Source organism: Mus pahari, chromosome 16 (genome assembly GCF_900095145.1).
Source record: "Mus pahari chromosome 16, PAHARI_EIJ_v1.1, whole genome shotgun sequence".
Lineage (NCBI taxonomy): Eukaryota > Metazoa > Chordata > Mammalia > Rodentia > Muridae > Mus > Mus pahari.
This window is the reverse complement of record NC_034605.1, coordinates 13,732,924-13,741,003: the sequence shown is the minus strand read 5'-3', so window position 1 is coordinate 13,741,003 and position 8,080 is coordinate 13,732,924. Positions and strand designations below refer to the sequence as shown.

General features: G+C 41.6%; 1 pseudogene; it reads left to right on the top strand.

The window, feature by feature from the left end:
• The first annotated feature begins 4,926 nt into the window (after positions 1-4,926).
• On the top strand, positions 4,927-5,886 carry LOC110334052 (annotated as a pseudogene).
• Positions 5,887-8,080: the final 2,194 nt, after the last annotated feature.

Sequence of the window (8,080 nt, the reverse complement as noted above, 5' to 3'; positions counted from 1 at the left end):
ACATCTATAAGAGGGATCCCATTGTACCTGGAACTACAGCCCTGTCCAAAGATTAGAAGACACTCTTCAAACTGTCAGTGCTTCCTGTTAGGCTACAGCTTCCGACCTTTATCAAAATCCAGCAACTTACAAACGTATTATGTACTCTAAAATTCTATGGACTCTATTGAGACTTTTTTTCTTAAATTGGCTTTTTAATGTGTTTTAGTTCTCTGATGAATTTTTATGTCTTGATCTATTTTTTTAATGTCTAGATGATTAAAGTCTATAATCATTGGTATGCCTAGTAACTTAATTAAATCATAGAATTAGTCATGTAACAGTAGAAGTTCTAGACAAGGCTTTTTTCTTAATGGAACTTGTATTTATTTAAATTTCTGAGACATTAGTGAGAAAGGGTAGAGAGACTGGAAAAATTAATGGGAGGAGGAAAACGGGGCTTAGCTAGAGTTTGTATTTCCTGATGGCAGAAGTCAGGAAAGTTCAACACAAATTATGAAACTAAGATTGTTGACATACATAATAATGGTTTTTCTAAAGACATCTCAAAACAGTGCTGTTCAATACAAAAGAATTAAGAAGCCGGGCGTGGTGGTGCACGCCTTTAATCCCAGCACTCAGGAGGCAGAGGCAGGTGGGTTTCTGAGTTTGAGGCCAGCCTGGTCTACAAAGTGAGTTCTAGTACAGCCAGGGCTACACAGAGAAACCCTGTCTCAAAAAAAAAAAAAAGAATTAAGCATATTTAGGAACAATGTTTGTGACCTTGAGCTGAAATGTGTTAGGGATCTGCTCTCATTGCTGTTAGAAATAGAAAGTGCTGGCTGTGAATGCTGGCTTGGTAGGTAGGCTACCTTTCTGCCTACCAGGTCCTTTAGCAATGCTGGTTACTAGCAGGAGAAGCTGGAATGTGGTGGAGATTCAGCAGCACCCCCTCTAGAGAGACACTAAATAGTCTCTAACAAGAAAAATGTTAGAGGACTTGTAAGCATATACAACAAAGTAATAGTAATAACATTGTGATACTGTCAGAAAGACAGCCATACAGATTGTTGGAACAAAGTAGACCACTCAGAAATAATTATACTAAGAAATGGACTGGAACTAACAGTGGGGAAAGGACTCTTCTCCAGCAGCCATTTTGGGAAGTGTTAACATATGTATGGTCAAAAGTCAGACTACCTTACACCCCACTAGATACATAAACTTTTAAAAGCCTAAGACCCCTAAAACTACAAAGTTTTAAAGAAAACGATAAAACCATCATAACGTTGGATTTGAACAATTTCTTGGCTGTAACATCAGAGCTATAGGCAGAAAGGGAGAAAGTACATAAACAGGACTACATTAGAATTCTGTAGGAGACTGCCTATAGAATGGGAGAGCAGGTTTGCAAGTGGCATGTCACAGGAGTGTGAATAATGGTTTGTAAATTCAACAGTGACTAACTCATGTCTGTTTTTTCAAACAAGATAGTCAGATAGTTCAGATAGCCACAGGAAAGCATCTACAGGTTTACCTAATCATTAGGGAAAGTCAGTGAGAAACGCGACTGAGCACCCATCACGATGGTCAAATCGAACAACAGCCAAGGAGGGGCAGGCGCGGAAAGCCAGGTAAGTCCTTCCCTTGTAGCTCTTCCCTTGGATGTTTGGTGCAGTGCTTACCTAACATGTAACACACATGGGGAGAGACAGTCAACACACAGGTGGCCATGAGAAACCTCATAACGCCTGGCTGCTTATCCTGCTTGGTACTCGGGTGATCCTTCCTCACTTGAGAAAAATAACTAACTATATTGTAAAAACATCTTCATTTTTAGTTTTTTTCTAAAGATACCAGTCATCTTGTTTGTAAGAATGATAATATGTTTATTCTATTCCTGGGGTTCAATACATAAAAAGAAAAATGTTTATTACCAGAAAATGTAATTATTTTTAACTAGGTTATTATTTTGTTCACTAGATTTAGATTTTTCGCTAGATCTGTCTGTGATAATATCACTAATACAGTGATCTGAAGTTAGGGTCAAGGTAAAAAACCATTGTTCAGCTGAGCAGTAGTGGTGCACACCTTTAATCTCAGCCCTTGGGAGGCAGAGGCAGGCAGATTTCTGAGTTTGAGGCCAGCCTGGTCTACAGAGTGAGTTCTAGGACAGCCAGGGCTACACAGAAAAACCATGTCACCAAAAATCAAACCATTGTTCACAGTGGGGTGGGTGTGGTGTCTATTGTTTGTTGACTACATGGGAAGTTAACTAAAACTCAAAATGGAGAGCACATAGCTGTGAGGGATTTTTGCACAATTTGAAGTTGGAAGATGATAGGTTTTGAGGTCAGAAGGCACACCTTTAATCCCGATCTTTTGATAAGGGAAGACATAACCTCTAATTAGGGTTGCAATTAGAGGTTCTAGAAGCCTGTAGAGGGACATCGAAGGAGGAGTCTTTTGCTCTTGGCCTACTTGGCTCTCTGCACCAGCAAGTCCATTCCTTCCTTAGCATTAGAACCAGCTTCTTTAGTATTCTAGCATATACCAAAGACCAAGTGAGGAATCCAGCCTCATAGACTGAACAACTACTGAGGTCTTCTACCTTCTGTACATAGGCAGCCATTATTGGATTAGCTGGACTACAGCGTGTAAATCATTCTAATGAATCCCCTGTGTGTGTCTGTGTGTGTAAAGAGTCATTCTTTAAACTCTGTTACTTTAGAGGACCCTGACTAAGGCAAGTGGGAACATTACTAACATGGTCTTAGCAATTGCAGACATCTTGTCTATTACACATAAGGATGGAGAATGTGAGGTAAGTGACCTCAACACTGCACGGAAGCTATTTAGGGGAAAACAAACATTTGCAATCAGCCTTAGAATGTCAGAGATGACAGAAAAAAGTCTTGGATTTTTCCTGGGAATTCCAGTGAAATTACTGAATCTAAATGTTATAGCAGAACAGGGGTGATGGCATAAAAGACATCCTGGAGTTTCAATGTTTTTTTTTTTTTTTTTTTTAATTGTCAAGAAAATTGTCTAAGCTTGGTATAAAAGCTTGGCACATGCTTTTAATCCCAACACCTGGGAGGCAGAAGTAGATGATCTTTGAGTGGGATGCTAGCCTGGCTACAGTGAGTTCCAGGACAGTCAGAGCTATATAGTGAGGCCCTGCATTGGCAAAAAAAAAAAAAGAAAAGACACATAACTCATAAAATTACTGGTAGCAAGGAGTCTAAGAATTAATGAAATACAAAGTTGATTTTGTTTTTCCTTCACTAGGCAAATAATGAAAAGTCAGTGAGATTAAATTGACCTTTTCCAAGTTTTTTGATGACTGAATCTTTTAGCATAATACTCATAGTAAAGATTATGACTTTTGGTCATTATTGATGAGTATATTCACAATAACATTTGACCAAGCAAATTTATCTCTTGATCCATACCAACGAACATTAAACTGTTTGATTTTTGCCACTGTTTTAAGCGTAGAAGATAGACTCAATGCTTGGTGCTGGGGGTCAGCACTGGCTTAGGTAATACAGCGGGAAGTACTTGATTATGCTCAACAGCTCCACAAAGAGCCCCTGTGGAATCTGTAAACCCAGTGAAAACCAAGGAAGGTCTTTGTTATCCATATGGAATCCTCACCATATGCCACCTGCAGAGAGAGCCCTGGACAGGTGAGCCTATATTACTCATAAGAGAGTGGTGTCACCTGGGGAGGTTCCATAGATATTGAAAAATTTTAAGAGCTGGAGGGAGAGAAGCAATTAAATAAATTAAAAAGCTTGAATTTTAGTGCAAGCAATTAAAGGAAATTAGTATTCAAGTTTCTGTTAAAGATGACAATTTTAACCATGGGTTAGAGATTTTAAAATTTTATGTGTATGAGTTATTTGCCTGGATCTGTATATATACCACATAATGTGTGCCAGGTACCACAGAGGGAACTAGAATTATAGTTGTGAGCCACCATATGAGTTCTGGAATGGAACCCTGCACTCATGCAAGAGCATCTTAGCTACTGAGTCAATTCTCAGCCCCAATCCCTGCTTTGAACATTACTTTTATATACCCCTCAGAGTCAATATCTTTTCAGACTCCACAAATGGAGACACACACATCCTTTAAATAAGGCCACTAAAGGAACAGGAAGTCCTCTACTATGCTTCTGAACTACTTGGTGATCTCTTCTCCAAGGGCCTCCCTGTCCAGCTCCTGCTCATATAGTAGTAGTGTTTCACTTCCCTGGTATCTGGGTTTAGCATAAGGTCTTTCCTCACCAACGTAGCCAATCTCATGATCTTTCCATACTGCATCTGGCTGGCACTTGTGGAATTTTTTGGGTCATCAAGATTATTTCCTTTATGGAAATCTATTGAAGCTGGAACCGTATTAATTCAGTAATAGAGGAAACTGGACATTTAGATAGAAAGCAGCTCATTTTTTCCTCATTCCCTTCAAGGGTACCGCACAAGCACTTAGATGTTAAGTAGATCACAGTGAAGAGGGCACTGACCCTGTGGGGTTTCATTTCCTGGCCACTATGGTTTCCTTTTTCATTTACAATGAAGACCATGCATATACAGGATGCAAACCCAGTTATGTACAGTAGGGCATACAAGTATGTGAAAGATTTCACAATGGAAATGAAAACACTGGCGGGCTGATGATGGTAGCACATGCCTTTAACCACGCACTTCTGAGGCAGAGGTAGGCAGATAATTGTGAGGTTGAGGTTCCCCTGGTCTACAAAGCAAGTTCCAGGACAGCCAGGCTTACACACACACACACACACACACACACACCTTTGAAAAAACAGCAACCGCTCCCCGTAAGCCCCGCCTCGCGGATCGAGGCCCCGCCCTCATAGGGAAGCCGGGAGCAGAAGCCACACCCAGCGTGCTCCAACAACTTCTCGGTATCTCTGCCTATCGTGCCTCTTGCGTGCTCTGAAGATGGTGGCAGCTGCGGGAAGGTTTCTCTGGTCCTCGGTTGCTCGTCATGCAAGTGCTATTTCCTGGAGTATTTCTGGCTCAACGGTTCTTAGGCCTGTTGCTTCTAGAAGAACCCGTTTGACAGACATACTGTGGTCTGTCTGCCCAAGGAAAGTCAGCCTTTAGCACCAGTTCCTCTTTCCATAGCCCTGCTGTCACCCAGCATGCGCCCTATTTTAAAGGTCCTGCTGTTGTCAATGGAGAGTTCAAAGAGCTGAGTCTCTGACTTTAAGGGAAAATACTTGGTGCTTTTCTTCTACCCTTTGGAGTTCACATTTGTGTGTCCTACAGAAATTGTTGCTTTCAGTGACAAAGCCAACGAATTTCATAATGTAAACTGTGAAGAGTTGCAGTTTCAGTGGATTCCCACTTCAGTCATCTTGCCTGGATCAACACACCAAGAAAGAATGGTGGTTTGGGCCACATGAACATCACACTGTTGTCGGATATAACTAAGCAGATATCCCGAGGCTACGGAGTGCTGTTGGAAAGCGCTGGCATTGCACTCAGAGGTCTCTTCATTATTGACCCTAACGGTGTCAAGCACCTGAGTGTCAATGACCTTCCGGTGGGCCGCAGTGTGGAAGAAACACTCTGTTTGGTAAAGGCGTTCCAGTTTGTGGAGACCCATGGAGAAGTCTGCCCAGCCAACTGGACACCAGAGTCCCCTATGATAAAGCCAAGTCCAACAGCTTCCAAAGAGTACTTTGAGAAGGTCCATCAGTAGGCCATCCTATGTCTGCAGTTTACCCGAAGCTTTTCAGGCCAAAAAAGAACCCCAGATGGAATCTTTCTGATGCCTTGAAGATTATTTATAGAATGGCAAAACCTCATTATGTTTGTGTTTATAAGTACTGCTCCACAGGCTTCGTAATTTTAAGACAGGTTCAGGCTCTCTAAAAGTAGTGGCTAGCTGCCTCCATAGCTGCCCTTAGGAGGGACTACTTGATGGCTAACCAATTCTCCCCGAGTGCTTAGTCCCCATTTCTTGGATCATGTCTTTAGAGGGTAAGCATTCTTTCCCTTAGCCTGGCCTGAACCTTAGTCTACAGTGAAGTAGCACATAGCACCAGTACTTAGTGAAATGAAGTAGCACATAGCACCAGTACTTAGTGAAATGAAGTAGCACATAGCACCAGCACTTAATGGAAGCTTCTTCTGATCAAGGTCCTAAAATTTCCTCTTGAATTTTTGTGAATTATGCTGAATTCCCCCCCACTCCTTTTTTTAGTTGTAGTCATTAACTCACAGTGTCCTTGTGTGTTCTGAGGTATTGATGAGGTATAATCATGAAGGACTATGTCTAATCCAGTGGTTTTGTTTCTAAAACACCATAAGTCGTTTTCTTCAAGAGCTTGATGTATAGAATAAAAATAAACATTAAAATATTTGCGTTTTTGAAAAAAAAAAAAAGAAAGAAAAAACAGCAACCACCACTCAAGTTCCAGTACAGTGACTTGTTTCACAGCAAATCCTGTGGACCAGGATTGGGCACTTCGACAGGAAAGCTGTTTCCTATGCAAGACAGAAGTCATGTTAGCCCTGTAGCTACTTCCTGAGTCAGCATTTTGGTGGATGAAACTTGACAGCACTGTCATGTGACACTATTCCTATTACACAGATCCCTGAGCACATGGAGAGGTACATTGAGCCCTGTGCTGGAGTGAGTGGGTATCTGCTCCTGGGAGATGCCCAGCTCAGCCTGCAGACGTCTCAGGACTGCCCTCCTCACTCATGTGAATGGGTGTTGGGGACTTAACTGAGATACTCTGGAAGAGCAGTGAACACTCTTTAACTACTAAACATAACCACATTCAAACATTAATGTTGGGGGCTGGTGAGATGGCTCAGTGGGTAAGAGCACCCGACTACTCTTCTGAAGATCTGGAGTTCAAATCCCAGCAACCACATGGTGGCTCACAACCATCCATAACAAGATCTGACTCCCTCTTCTTTAGTGTCTGAAGACAGCTACAATGTACTTAAGTATAATAAATAAATCATAAAAATATTAATGTTGGCAGTGGCTATCTCTTCATGACTCGACTAACAATGAATATATATTGAATGGATGTATGTACTAAAACATTGGTGGGTTGTAGATCTTAAATTTAACTTGGGACTCCAGGTTGCCTGATAGTCATGCTGTTGGTTCTTCACTTCCTTGCTTTTATTTTATACTCATATATACACATAGCATTCTGTAGTCCCTTACTCACTATTTGCTAAAAACGGAACATATTTGTAGGAAAATTAAAAATATTTTGTATGGTGTGCTGTTGAGCATTCTATCAACTTGACAAAGCTTCAATCATTGGAGAAGAAGGAACTTCAGTTGAGAAAATGCCTCCATAATAAGATCTGTAGGGTATTTTTAAAATTAGCGATTGATGGGGAGGCCCCAGCCCATTGTGAGTTGAACCACTGCTGGGCTGGTGGTCCTAGGAAGCATAAGAAAGCAGGCTGAGCAAGCCAGTAAGCAGCACCCCTTCGTGACTTGTGCATCAGCTCCTGCCTCCAAGTTCCTGTCCTGATTTCCTTCAGTAATGAACAGTGGTTCACAAGCATAAGCCAAATAAACCCTTTCCTCCCCGGGTTGCTTTGGTTATGGTGTTTCACTGTAGCAATAAAAACCTAAAGTAGGCTATGTGTATTGTCCACTTTAAGAACAGCCTGAGCTCTGGTTTAATTTGTTGGAGTCCCTCAAGAGACCCTCACTCACAAAGACCACAGAGACTGCCATCTATGCAAACTGCATGAGAATTTTTATTGATCCAACTCGTTGGGGACCCTTCTCTCAGCACGGAAGCAAGAGGAGACACCCCGAACAAAGAAAGAACACTTTTTATACCTTGTAAGGGGCAGATTTAGGCAACGGGGCTAGCTGGCTTATTCTCATTGGTGTAGCAAGTAACCCTTTCAGGCATTGGTTGGTTTGCAAAGTGTGACTACCTTTGGCCTAGTGACTCACTCTGCTGCCCTTATAGTGGGTTGTTATGATTTGGTCAGCAAAGCAGCAGTGCATTTTGAACTTATGGGTCAGCTATTAATGTCACAGCTATTAACATCACGGGGGCTTCAAACGACAAGGT